Here is a 15,462-nt window from a genome sequence, read left to right on the forward strand (position 1 = left end):
TTTTTGTACTGGTCCGATCGAAATCTTTTTACCACCCAAAATAACTAACACAAACCAAAACAACTAGGTACTTTAAAGTTAATACCTAAAACCGATATGTTTTAATAGGGATAACTGTATCAGAGTTGTGGTCAAGATGCGTAGACACCCTATTTTGCAACATCTTTTAACCTCACACTAAAGAAAAAAAAATCATCATTTATGAAATATGAGCAAAATCATAATATTGACCGTTTGATTGTTAAATACTTATGACATAGGCTCTCCCACTTGGGGAGACCTTAGAAAAACACCCCTCCAAAGTGCAATGTAGATCATTTTCCTAGGCCATGGACCTTCTTGATCAACCACTGACCCTGTCCAAGTAAGTATGATTGTTAAATACTTAATTGGAAAAAAAAAAAAAAAAATCTAGAAGTTCCAACCATTAAATATCATGTGTCTAAATCAGACCACTGAATTAAAAATTATAGCTAAATCAGGATTTAATGGTTAATATGCATTCTTATTATTAGGACTAGACACATGTGATTATAATTAATTAATTGTGATTGATCCTCTAAAGTAATAGTTATGATTGATGAAATGTCATAATCTCATTGGATTGAGTTTAGGACAAGGTTGCACCATTAAGCATAGAATTGTTTAATACTAATAGAAAAATAGTCTTTATATTTTATTATATATTTAGAAATAAGTGTTTTAATTGAAATCCAAGACTTTCTAAATATCTACTAGTGTTATTTGACCCTAAAAGGACTAATGATTATACTCAAAAATCAATAAATAAATAAACATTGCAAAAAATCGAAGGTGGATTACATTAAATAGACACCCCATTTTTTAATTGAGAATTTCTCAAGGACAAACTTGTAATTTTAAACCATGAAAGGGTAGGAATGTCATTTGAACCATTGGATGAAAATGAGAGTTGTCCCAAAATACACTAGAGCTCACAACAATAAAATGAAATGCAAGATTCAATGATCGAACCATCTGATCAAAAGATTAAGCCACATCAAGATTTAGCAGTTAATATATAGTCTTGTGATTTTTTTTTTTTTTTTTACTTAGAAATGTAGAATCATTTTATTCAAATAAATAGATTTATACAAGTGTAAGTAAAAGGGGGGTCCACGGGCTAGCTGTGCTGAATTAGCTAGTCTAAACCCATGGACAAGACATATAACAATGACAACAACATGAAAAAACTAAAAACATTAGCTACTGAGTCCTTTGGTCTACCACTAGTTGGTCTACCACTAGCTTCTGGTACTCTTCAAGAAAAGACATTGCCTCACGCAAGATAGCCTCAGGGTGTACTTGAGTGTCCTCAAAATAAAACTTATTTCTTGTGTCCCATATTGCCCACATTGTAATGGCCCATCTCTCCAACTCCTTCTTTGTCAGTCTTGCCATAAGGGTTCGTACCAACAAGAAAAAATCTAGGGTTTGTGCATGGCATTTCTGAACCTTTCCTCGAAACAGTGCCCACACATTTGTTGCAAACGGACATTCCCAAAGTATATGGCTAACCGTTTGCTCATGATGTCGGCATATTGCGCAGTGATGAGAATGCAAAATGTCATATTTTTCTCTCTTAATGTTTAGTCTTTTATACTTATTTGGTGCCTAAATGTACTCGTTATTCTTATTGTAAGGTTGAATTTATTCAATCATGTGTTGGCTTTATTCCGTGTCAAATTTGCTTGTAATTTAGCAATTAGATACCCTGTATTTAGGTGGGAATTATGTAAGGGCAGTGTGTGAGAGAGTGTGAAGAAATCTCAAAAAGTGTGCAATTCAAGGGAGTCTCACGATTGGATCTCGCAACTGGCAAGTCGTCAAAATGGCACACGTGTGAAGCATGCAAGGAGAGTTGAAGGGTCACACCAACTGTAGCATTACAGGACAAAACTTTTAGTCTATCCATGTAGTTAGCTCGCGACTTAAACTCGCAACTCATTCTAGTTGCGAGGTCGAGTCACCAGAATGCCATGTCTGATGAAAACTGACCTTTCGCATTCCTCATACACCCTACTATAAATACCCTTATACCCATTAAATGTAGAGAGTTTCCAGAGAGAATTTTGAGAGAGAAACCCTAGAGAAAAACAAGATTAACTCATCCACAATTTTCATGCTTTGATTCTCCAAATTCCTCTACTCTCACCCTCCCCATTGACATATCCTTGAGAGGTATATTAGCCAAATCCTTATCTCACCATACCATATCAGTGAGGAGGTATTTTGGTGCTTAGGAAGCAGTTCAGAAGGGACCAATTCATTTTGGTTGATGCAATGGGCTATAACGGGATCCAGAAAGCTAGAGAAGACAAGGTTCGGCGTAACCTTGTTGGAGCAAGAAGCTTAGAGGGCTTAGGTACACTGGGTAGATTAGGCTTGGAGGGTCTTCTACTATTCATGTATCCTAACTTCATTCTCTAGTGGATTATTGACCGCTCGGAGGGCGGCAGAGAGGTTTTTCGCTGAGTACTTCGGTTTCCTCTTCAATAACACATCGCCATGTTATCTTTGTGTTTGCATCTTTCTTCCCTTTCTCTTTACCTTTTAATTACTGCTATGATTGTAATTAATTATGGTTTAGAGTGTGTTACCAATTTGGTTATAGCTTATATTTCATATTCTACACATATATTGTTTGATTATAAGCTTGTGTTGGTATTTTTGTATTTGGGGGTCTAAACGTTCATAGGTGTTTTACATACTATTTAAACTTTCACTTATATTTTGATTTAGGATGCAAATGGAGGCATTAAGTGCAAAACGTAGTTAATTGGGCAATTTTGGACAGTTTCAACATCACTTCGTAATCTAGGCATAACTCTCACATCAAAGCTCCGATTGAGATGATTCAAGTTGCTATGGAACGCCAAGAAATATCTCTACAACTTTCATATTTTGGGTTTTGAGAGATACTGGCTGCATCAAGGTCGAAATCGGGCTTGAAGTTGCTGCACTTGCACTGCTGACATTCTGGAATGTTCCTTTGCCTGAAATTCTAATACTTGATGCAGTTCATTTTAAGAAGCTTCCAGATCTGGTGCACAAAAATTCCAGCTGAAAAAACACCACTTTCCTATTTATATTAGGACTTTGTTTTATTTTTAATATTTTTCTTAATTAGTCAGATTTGGATATTATTATTTAGAATATTTTTAGGAGATTTAATAGGCTTGGGAAAGGGGGAATTAACGTGTAAAAGGGGGAGGAAAAATCAGACTTCACACATGCCTTTCTCTCCCCTCTTCTCTAACTTCTCCTTTGAGTTTTTATCATGGCCTTGCTTGTCTAAACTTTTATACTTGGTCGAAGGAAACTGAAGCCTCGGAATCAATAAAACTGTGAGATCTAATTTGTTTTTATTGTTCAATTTATGCTTTGAATGTCAGATGTTCTTCTGTGCCTATTTTCATGATTGTCTCGTTTAATTACTAGAAGGCCTACTAGTTTATTATTCGTTGCAATCTACTGCTAGGTTAGATATTAAATCCATAATTGTTTGATCTTTCTAATTTGTGAAACAACCAAGATTTAATGATTTGCTGCGTCAGAAATTATTAAAACTTAGGAAGAACACTCGACTAAATTAAATGCAACCGCCTGTGTTTGTGTTGTTTAGCTTCATCAATCTCTCCAGTTCTTAAGGCTGCTACTAAATTAAACCTTTAGCGCTTGTCTTGAGTTGTTTAGTAGTTAGGGTTAATTAGATCATTTGTTTTCTAATTAACTGCTACTAAGAAGAAATAGGAAAATAGTTCCAACAATGAATATTGACTTAGACCAATGTTTGTTCTTTTGATTTATTTCGATACTTTAATTTGAATTGTTACTTAGTTGTTTTTCTTAAAATTGTTTTCGTTATACTCAAACCCCCCCCCCCCTTGTTCATGTAGCATAAAACTAGACTAGACACTCTCGGTGGGAACGATCCTTAATCACACCACTACAAGTATTTTTAGAAATATAGGTTTTATTTTTGGTTGCCTGCGACAGCACACAACATAGTGAGCATCCACATTCACCTTGTGTCTCTGCAGATTAGCTTCGGTAGGGTGAATATTTGCACAAGCTTTCCATAGAAAATTCTGATCCTTCTGTGGGGTATTAAGAGCCCAAATAGATCTCTACACTCTTCTGTCTTGCCTCGCTAGGGAGTGGTCACCTGACGATGAGTGTTGAAGTCTTATCACCACCTTGTACACCGTTTTGACAAAGAAAGACCTACCTCTGTTTTCATTCCATGTCAAGGTGTCCTTTTCATGCATGTTGTTTAAGGGGATACATAAAATATCCCTGCATGTGAGTGGCTCAAACCAGTGGGCAATCTTATCATGATCCCATTGCTTTGTACCTTCATCCACCAACTCCTTCACTAAAAGTGGTCTAGCTCCCACCCTTCGAAAGTATGGGGTTCTTGGCAGCCAACGATGATTCTCAATTTCCATTGTGGTACCGTCTCCAATCTTCCACACCAACCCTTCTAGTATGATATCTCTGGCCTCTAGCAAGCTTCTCCATACATAAGACGGGTTATTCCCTAAGTTTGCCTTTAAGAAAGAGCATGTAGGGAAGTAGCGTGCTTTGTAAACCCTGTACATCAGAGAGTGATGGTGATGAATCCAGTGCCATGCCTATTTTGCAAGCATCACCATGTTAAAGGCAGTAATATCTCGGAAGCCCACTCCACCCTTTGCCTTTGGCTCACACAATTTGCTCCACCTTATCCAGTGAATTTTTTTCTCATTACTCGATTGTCCCCACCAATATTTGGCTAGGATAGAGTTTATATCATCACAATCTTGTGATTTAAAACTTAAACCATGCAATTTGGGTTAATTGATTTTGAGTGGACCTTAAAAAATCAATTACATGTCAAAGTTGCTTTGGTTTAAATTTAAAGTTAATAATGTAATTAAAAGAATTGGATAGATCTTAGAGATAACTATGAGTTTTGAATTTTAATTAGTTATCTTGTATGAAAGATGATTAGTTTAAATAAAGTCCTAAATTTGTGTTAAAGCCCGCAATTATCCTCAAAATAATATAAAAATCAAGTAAAAATCGCTCCAGATTCAAGGTTGAAGACAAGCAATCAAATGTTCAAAGTGCCTAATTGGCACTTTGTCATAGAATAGTAAGTGTCCATTGGTACTTTTTCTTAGTAACTTTAGAATTTCGAATTTTAGCTCTCGTTTTCAAATCAAAATTAAATTTAAACTTACAGAGAATAAACATGAGTTCAAAAATCCCTAGATGATAGATGTGAGGAAATTCAAGTTTCCAATTCATTCTCTTCTACAAATATAAGCATCCATCATACTGTTATATATAAATATATATATATATATATATATTTATTTATTTATTTATTTATTTATATATTTAACAACTTTTCTAAGGTTGGGGACAAACTCCAATTTTGAAAATTCCAACATAAACAAACTATGCAAAAATGGGATACTACGCCCTAGCCCAAACCTAAAAGAATTATGGTTTTGGCCATATCCCACACAAATGGGGCAGAGTCATGTTATTACCTCTTGAGTGACAATGGAGAAGTGTTGTTAACATCTTGCCTAGGTCAAGAGTTTTACAATGAGTCACCACTTATTTAATTGGAAAAATAAGAAAACTAGAAAGGGAAACTTCAAGGATAAGTCTAATCTACTAATGTAGACACCACATTTTGTACTTCTTATGACTTGGGGCCCCCGTTCCCCAATGATGTTTGAACTTTAACGTCTAAGATTAGTTTAGAGCCCAATCAGATGAAAATTGAGTTGAGGAATGTGTTTGTGGAAAATATAACTTATTTTTGGAAGAAATAAACTATTTTTGGAAATGAAAGGTCACAAAAACCCTAGGGGGTGCGAACGCATACATGCAGATGTGTATGCACGCTCAAGCTCTGTGTACACATGCTTCATGCATGTGTACGCATGCTAGGATTCCATAAACTATGAAAGACAAGTTTTCTGCATTTAAACTTAACTTAGAATGAATCCCACATCGTCTGGAAGCTGCCCCAAATCCCTATTTTTAGACTATATAAAGCCATAAAAGGTACTTTTTCAAAGAGGATGGATTCCGGTGGTAAAACACAAAAGATTCACTAGAAAATAGTGAATCAAAGAGGGAGTTTTTCACAAAACATCCTCAAGTCAAATTTTGCTTAATTAGGACCTTTTTTGGTCTTGATCTTTGAGTTCTAAATTTATTAACTCATCTTTGATTTGGTTGTGAATAAATTGATAGAAGGGAACGATCAAAATCAACTCTAGAGTTTTCTAGAACTTTGGCTTTTCACTTTTCTTTGCTTTCCTTTTGTTTTTATGTTTATATATGTGTTTTAAATGCTTTAATATGTTTGTTTAGTTAGGGTTTATCTCGCGTTTATGTTAGAAGCATGCTAGGTTGTTAGTTTTCTTGTTTCTTTTGTGTTTTCTTTACTTTTTGTTCCGGTTTTCTAAGTTTAGGGTTTCAGGTGTGTATGCGTATGTATGCAGCTTGCATGCATACGCATACTCAAAATATGCATACGCATGCCCTATGTATGCGCACGCATACTCTTGCCCAGGAACCTTAAATTCATTTTTGTTTGCCTTTCCTTTGTTTTATTCACATGCTTAGCCTCTATTTAACCTAGCCTTCATGTCTACATATATATCTTTACTCTATTTTGTTTCGCTTTGTTTTGTTTTATCTCTTTTATGCTTATTAGGGTTTTAATTTGTTTAAATGCCATGAACATGCTTTGATGCATAGATGCTGTGATGCAATGAAGTAAATCATGCATAATCACATGAACATGCATTTGTTCTTATTTTATGAGTTTGATAATTGATGAACATGATATGCATGGTTTGAATCTCATGTTTTTTATGTTTAGATATCTTGACATGTTTGTTGAATCTGTCTTATGATGTTTATGTCCTTAATGATATATACTTAAATGCCATGATAGACGAATGTTTGGTTTGGGGATGATTATGTCATATTTGTTTGCTTTAGTTGCATGCTAGAGTGTGTATGAGTTAGAATAAAATATTAAATTTACCTTTAATAGGATTAAGACTTGGAACACAATGAGTGGAAGCTAACTCACAAGTAGGGTCGGGTTGGGTGCCTAACACCTTCCCATCCCCATACCTAAACTCCAAACATGTGCTTTGTTAAAGATCAGTCATTCCACAAAGGACGCTATATTTATGGTTCCTAGACCTAAACTAGGTGGTGACTCCATTTATGTCCTTCGCCATAGTCCACCCTAGGCCAAGGCATACTCCCCCACAAAACACGAGGATGACCTGTTGCAGGCTCTTGCGTCCACGACTAACCCTTGATCTAAGTTTGAAAGTTAGTTTACAAGATTAGGAAGGTGTTAGGCACCAAATCTGCCTTATGAAACCAGCCTTCTGGACTATGGTGGAAAATTATCATATTGCATCATTCAAACAATTTATATCATCCAAGAACTAGTGATTGTAGATATTGAAACAAGCATTGATAAGCATGGTTAATATGTGTATGATGTGTGTAGACACCGTATTTTGTACCTCTTATTACTCAGGCCCCCATACCCCAATGATGTTGGAATTCTAAAAGCCCAAGGTTGGTTCGAGGCCCGATCAAATTGAAATTGACTTAAGGAAAGTATTTTTGGAAAAATATAACTCTTTTGTGAACTAAATAAGCTATTTTTTTGGAAAAGAAATGCCAAAGAAACCTTAGGGTATGCGTACGCGTCCACGCATATGTGCACGAATGCTATGCTCCACATGCGCATGCTTCATGTATGCGTACGCATACACAAGCATGCGTACACATGCTAAGGTCCCAAAAACTATGAAATGCAAGTTTTTAGCGTTTAAAACTTGGTTTTGGAACGAATCCCATATCATCTAGGAGCCGTTTCAAACCCTTATTTTCTAACTATAAAAAGCCATATATGATACCTTTTCAAAACACACAAAAAATTTTACAGGAAAACACACGATTCACTAGAAATAGTGAATCAAAGAGGGAGTTTTTCACTAAACACCCTCAAGTCAATTCTTTTCTGATTGAGGCCTTTTCTAGTCTTGATCTTCCAGTTTCAAGATTACTAATCACTTTTTATTTGACTGTGAATAGATTGACTGAGGGGAACGGTCAAAATCAAGCTAAGGAGCGTTGTGTTTTAAAGTATAATGTTCTAGTTCCTTTTCTTTTTCCTTTTCCTTGTTTTGATCTTCATTTCCTTGTTTTTCTTGTTTGTTTATTTTATCATATGCCTACTTAGTTTAGGTTTTCTTTGTTTTCTATTTTTAAGCATGATAAGTTGTTAGTTTTAAGATTTCGTTCCACTGTGTTCTTGTTTTCTGGGTTAGGGTCTAGGGTGTGTATGCATACACATGTTTTCTACATGCGCACGCATACTCAAAGTAAGCATATGCATACAACTAGGTTGCGTACACAGGCCCTATGTATGCGCACATATGCTCATGCCCAAAAACCCTAATCCAACCATTTTTTCTTCTGCTTCTTTATTTTACTTATATAATATGCCATTACCTTATCTTGTTTTATGCTTATAGTCTCTACCTCCATGTTTGTTGCTTTGTTTATTCTTTGTATGCTAGTTTAGGGTTTAATCTTTTAGTTTTTTCATGAACATGCATATAACATGATCACGCATTGATGCATAGGTGCTGTGATGTGGTGAGGTAAGGCATGCATTCACATGAACATGCATTTGTTTGTGGATGTGATATTGCCTTGTCTTGATGAATATGATGTGAGTTTTTATGAACATGAATATGCAAATTTATATGCCATGCCTTGGATATGATAATATGCTTATTTGATTGCTACCATGTCTACATTTCTAACTTGGATATGATATAATGCCATGTATGATAGACGTATGCTAGAGTTTGAGATATGATGAGATGCATGATAGATGTATGCTAGGGTTTGGGATGATATGATGCCATGTTGTTTGCTAGATGTATTCTAGTGTGTGTGAGTCTAGAGTGCAAATGTTGAATGTGCCTTTAATGAGATTAAGACGTAAGACATAATGAGTGGAAGCTGACCCATAGGTCGAGTGGGGTTGGGTGTCTAACACCTTCCCTTCCCCATACCTAAACTCCAGACACGTGCTCTGGTAATAGATTAGTCCTTCCACAAAGGATGCTATATTTATCATTCCTAGACCTAATCTAGGTGGTGGCTCCATTTCTTTCTCTGTTCCGGTCCACTCGGCCGAGGCGTAATCCCCCCGTTGCGCCTATAATGTATAATAAACCCTAATCTAAGAGCATATGAACATGTTATTTAGAATGTCAAACCGTAATTCTAAGAGTACGTGAACATGTTATTGCAATTGACAAAACCCTAATTCTAAAAGTATGTGAACATGTTATTGAAATTGAAAAACTCTAATTCATGCAAGGTTATGAACATCCTAGATCAAACATGCTAACAAACAAGGACATGTGAAAAACCTAGAAACTAAAAATGTTTGAATCTAAAAACCTAGGGCATAAAAATAAAGAGAAGGTTTAGAAACCTTACCTTCATGTGCAACACTCCAAGCACTCCAAACACTCCAAGCTAGGCAACATCTCATGAGGGAGAGAAATCTCAATTTTCCCTAAGCTCTAAGATTTTGGGGTCCTTGAGTAGTTGATGGATGGGGGTATTTATGCTAGATGCAGGAGGGTTTAAAACGAGTTTCAGTCGATGTGGGACTAAGGGAAATTCATATTTTCTGAAGGAAAATCGATCGGCACTTGCTTTAAAGATCTCCAAATCTCTTTCTTTTTTGGTCTAATTCTTTCCCAATTCAATTGACATTCGATTCCTTTCAAATTTTAACTTATTTTTTAGACTTCTTTGGTCCTCAAGCTCAGCAAATCAATTTCAAATATGTCAAATTAATCAATTAATTATTTAATTGATTGATTTTTGCCAATTTTTCAAGGATTCAACTAATGTATTGTCTTTGGATTAAATTTGGTGCATGCAACCTTACCATAAACCCTATCCTCAACCAATAGTGTTATGACATATCATTTAATTTAAATTGGATTAAATTTGGTGCATGCAACCTTACCATAAACCCTATCCTCAACCAATAGTGTTATGACATATCATTTAATTTAAATTGGACTAAAATTAGTCCAATTAGAATTAAAAGTTCATAATTACATGTCGTCAAGACTTAGTCCATGCAAGTGCACATTACCGTTAAAACTTATTTTCAAGATATCTTTTAATCCAGTTGTCCAATTGAGACCCATGAACTGTTGTTTTAATCGTTATGACCTCAAGATTTATTTCATGAAATGTATTTAAAGATCAGACAAAAAAAAAATTCAATTTTGCCCTTGTGAAATGCTATGGTGATGAAAATCCACCATTAAATCACTTGAAAGAGGCAGTGGATAAAAGTATGTCTTTAAACCCAATTTAATTTTTATTATAGTCAATTACATGAAATCACGATATTTTTTGAAATGGGTTGATTAGAATGTCCATGCATATTATATTAGGAGTGTCAACATTAAAATAGATTTTAATTTTTTGAAAAAATCACAAGATGAGCACATTTAATCCTTTGCAATGTATAGTATGATAACTTGATTGGACTAGTGCATATCATGATATGACCTTTAATTTCACAAAGATTGATCTTTAGGTCAGATGGAGTGGGTGGCTAACACATTCTCATTTCATAACCTGACCTCCGAACTTAGACTTTGGCTTTGTAGACTAATTCCTTATTAATATAATTTTACATTGTCTCTAGATTGTAACTACAAATCAAACTAATGTACTTTTTTTTTTTTTAATTTTAGTTTGTAACTAGAAACCAAAGTAATGTGCTTTTCAATTCTTAGATTTTATCTAGGATCAAAGCGATATACTTTTTTTTTTTCTAGAGTGCAACTAGGATCAAAGTCATGTATTTTTCTTTTTTGTGTTATATATAATTTCAAAGTTTTTCAATAAAGAAGTATTTCATGATTTTTTTTTCTTTTAAATAAAATAAGTGGCAATTCAATTTTGGTGGTTGGCTTATTTGAAGCTAGCCCTTAAAAGTTAAGACTTTAGAATTTGGTTGCTACCATGTTATCTAGCCCCACCAAAAGGATTATTTGGATTTTTTCCCCTTACCATAAGTAAGATAATTTTACAATTGAGCATCATTATTGATTAGATATTTTTATACTATAATAGATTTTCAATTACAAGAAATCAAATCAACGTTTTAGTGAACATATAATTGAGTCACTTATTCGGTTTAGTTAACTTATAATGGAGTAGATTATTTTTAACTCAGCTTTGGATCTTTGAGAGATAAATAAATCTTTTTTTAAAAACAATGGTATTTGTTTGTTCATAAATAAATTTATCTGGTAAGAATTTACAAATCATGAAAAACTCTTGTTGAAAAAGGAACTTCATCATTATTAACATAATGTAGTTCAACATCTAGATACAAAATTGTTAAATATTTTTGAATTGGGCCAATGGCTAGTAAGGACTAGAAGATTAATAGCCTACCAATTTGTTTATAGAGTGGTTTTACTTCTACTTATTCTTCTAACTTTCATTGCAACCATGAAACAAGTATTTTCAATTATGAATATTATAACAACCATATTTTGCAACAAAATGAAGCTTGATATTTCACAAAAATAAAAAATAGAAAATGAAAGATAATATTCTAATAAACTCTTTATCTTGCATATCAAAAGGGAAATTATAGCAAAATTTAGTACATAATTAATAATAGATGAATTTAATGAAATAGTAGAATTTAGACTTCTATTTAGATATATCAAAGTCAAATAGTTTTTTTGTAATTTTTTTTTGTTCTAATACTATATGAATACTAATTTTATTTTTCATTTATTAATTTAGTTTTAAATGGAGTATATGTTTCATAGGTTCCAGTTAGTTCAACTAATAAAATCTTTGATAATCGAATAAAAGATTTGAAATTCAATTTCCGCTTACACCAAAAACCAATTGGCGTCTTGATTGATCTGGGGTTCAATTTCTGCCTACACCAAAAACCGATTAGTGTCTAACTTCACAAGAGTTACACATTTTTTGGACCATTGATTACTATTAGATCTAAAGGTAAAAAAACACTCATGGTAATGACATTATTGCTCTCTAGAAATTAGCCAATTAAGCATTAATTCCTCTTAATAAAGGATAAAAAAAACACAGCATTAACGTTCACTCTTCTCCTCGTCATCATCTTCTTCCTCTCTCACATCTTTCTTTTTTGCAGTATGTATTTTCTAGCCTCTATCATTGATTTCTTTACGGTACTGTCTTGAGGTACTAGAAAATTTTAGACATACATGGCCAAAGTCACTATTGTTTTAGAGAATGATTGTTGAGGCTAAGAGCAATTACATCAGCTGGTGGAAAATTGTGTAAAATTGTGCAAAATGGAAAAAGGTGATCATTTTACACAATATGAGCAAAAAAAAAGACCCACATCAGTTTGGGCAAACTTGTGTATAAATGCAAGTTGCTACAGTACCTGTGCAAATATGCACGAGTACTGTAGCGCTCCTATTTATTATTTTAATGTTTTTTTTTATAAGTATTATTTTAATGTTATATTGGCATAGTATAAAAACCATCTTTTTCACACTTTTTCTCTCTCCTCTCACTGAGCAGCACCCACGCCGACCAGCTTGTTCCTCCTTGTTTCATTCCTGAGTTAATCCTCTCATTTTCTCTCTTCCTCTGGTTCTTTTCAGCTCTTGCTCATTGTCATCATCACCGGAAATTATGTGATCGGTTTGGAGTTTTTGCAGCACCGTGAGGAGAGTGAATCAATCCAAAGGTATCTCTATCAGGCTTTGGGCAATTTTCTCTAAGAAGTCAGTCAAACCATGCCTTCATTGCCACCGGTCAAACCATGCCTTCACTGCCGCCGATTCTGAGCTTCATCACCTTTTCGCCAATTTTCTTTGTCGGCGTCGGGATTCTGAGATTTTGGTCAGAACCCACTGAAGCGACATGACGATGTGATGAATGAGTGCTTCGCTGATCAACCTTCGCAGCCGCAACAGAGGAGGATCAACCTTCGGAACCCACTGAAGCGACGAGGCGATGAATGACGTGATGAACGAGTGCTTCGTCAGAGCTAAAATCTTAAGGTTTGTGCGGTGGTGGTTTGGGTCTGTGAGAGAGAGAGAGAGTTGTTCTGAGGGAGAATCTTAAGGTTTGTGTGGTGGTGGTTTGGGTCTGTGAGAGAGAGAGAGTTGTTCTGAGGGAGATGGGTTTGGGTTTCGGTGCTTTCTGATTGGGTCTGTGAGAGAAAAGCGGTGAGAGAGAGAATAATAAAAAATGGTAAAAGAATGAATATTTTATTGAATAAATGTGTAAAATAGATAAACTGATGTGGGTGTTTTGTAAAAATGAGTGTGTAAAATAGAAAAAAGTAGCTTTTTTGTGCAAAATAGAAGGCAAATTTGCATCAACTGATGTAATTGCTCTAAGTATTTCTAAGGATTAAAAATACAGACAAAGTCAATTAAAAAAATTAGTGCTCTAACAACATTATGTTTCAGCCATGTCATCATCTCCCACCATGGTCTTTTGAAAGATCTTAAAAATATGGGCTTTCTTCCATCAATATATGCAAAGCATCATGGTTTATGGCAAAATAAGCTAGTACTTTTGTGGCATTACTTGTCTTTGGATAATCAACACTTAACAACAACATTCCGATGACTACCATGGTTAGTACCCGTTTGGTTTGGACGTTTTATTGCGTTTTAGCGTTTGCGTTTTGGGCATGGACCCACGCTACAGTAAATGCAGTAAACACGTCCCTTTTTTTTTTTTTTTTTTTTTCAAGCGTTTCAGGAGTAATGCAGTTACTGTTCATGAATAGTAGCCGCAAATGTTGACTTTTCCATGGTGAACAGTGCATCTATGCATTGTTCACGAACCCACAAATTTCACTTTTCAGCAATTTTTTCATTAAAAATGGGTCCCACGGCACTATTTATACATTTAAAAAATATTTTGCTACAGTGTTTTCAGTTTCAGCAAAAATAAGCTCAATCCAAACAGACCCTTAATGTCCTCCTTGATATGGCCCCACAGTCTTCTCCAATGCTCAACACACCCCAAAATAACAATTTAATTGCTAACCTCTACAACGAAAGTCACAGCAAATCTAAGTAGCTAAATATACAACCAACATCTATCTTTCTCCCTTATGATTTTTTTGCATGAGAACAAGAAGGTAATGTGAAAGAGGAAGACAAGAAGAAGATGATGACAAGGAGATGAGTGAAAATTAATGTTGTGTTTTTTTTTTTTTTTTTCCTTTACTAAGAAGAGTAAATGCTTAATTGGCTAATTTCTAGAGAGCAGTATTGACATTTGACACTACCATGAGTGTTTTTTGACCCTTAGATCTAATAGTGATCAATAGTCTAAAAAATGTGTAAGTCTTATGAAGTTACACCAGATGTAACTTAAATCTAATCTATCTTTTATATATATATATATATATATATATGTATGTATATTAGTATATATACTCATGGTGCCGCTCCTAAGTCTAACTTAACAGTGATTAGTGGGAAGTGAATAGGCTGATTTGAAGCTGTAGGGAGGGGGAGGAGGGTTGAGAATAAAGTGAAAAAGCAGAAGCCTATTTAGGTTATCGTGCCAAAAATTGGTGAAGTTTTCAATATTTCTGATGGCCCAACAAAGAGCCTTGCAAAATAAAGGCCAACCCTTTTTTGTGGCAGTTCAAGTTTACGGAATCCTTGCAACTGATTTTCACATCTGAGGCCCAACTAATTTTCTGTCCAACAAACATTTTCATTCAGTAGAAAAAGCCCAACATCCCCACAAAAAGAAAATCAACGCTATGCCCTGGCTGGTACGAAAATTTGTTGGACACGAACTGTGACAATTTGTTGGTACTAGCATTTTTCTTTTACATTATCAACTTCAATTTTATGACTTATTGATTTGTGAGATTTTGAGTATTATTTTTTGCCTATATAAACAATATGCTCATAACTTTTTGTCAATCACTCATAATCGTAAAAAGTAATAAATTGTGAAATTGAGCGTGAGAATCATCGTGTCTATAATATTGTTGAAAAGAAAACAAAAAAAGGAAAGAGGACACATTAAAAGGTACGGTTAATGATTGTCCTAAAGACATTTGTTAGTGAGTCATTTTATGAAAATTTTAATATCATTTTTATGAGAAATATAAAAGATTGTCCAAAAAAAATTCTTTTTTTTAAAAAAATATTTTTTAAACCAATGAAGTTAGGGTACGTATTAACTTTTTCTTTAGATAAATTGAACCGATGAATTACTAATGAGAATTGTGTCAGTGGAGTTGTTTAGGTGGAGTAGAAGTAATAGATATATAGGCAGTTGAGA

The 15,462-nt window shown here is 34.4% G+C and overlaps 1 pseudogene; it reads right to left on the reverse strand.

The window, feature by feature from the left end:
• Positions 1-240: 240 nt before the first annotated feature.
• Positions 241-372, reverse strand: LOC126693849 (U1 spliceosomal RNA; annotated as a pseudogene).
• Between the last annotated feature and the right edge of the window lie 15,090 nt (positions 373-15,462).

Source organism: Quercus robur, chromosome 7 (assembly GCF_932294415.1).
Source record: "Quercus robur chromosome 7, dhQueRobu3.1, whole genome shotgun sequence".
Classification (NCBI taxonomy): domain Eukaryota; kingdom Viridiplantae; phylum Streptophyta; class Magnoliopsida; order Fagales; family Fagaceae; genus Quercus; species Quercus robur.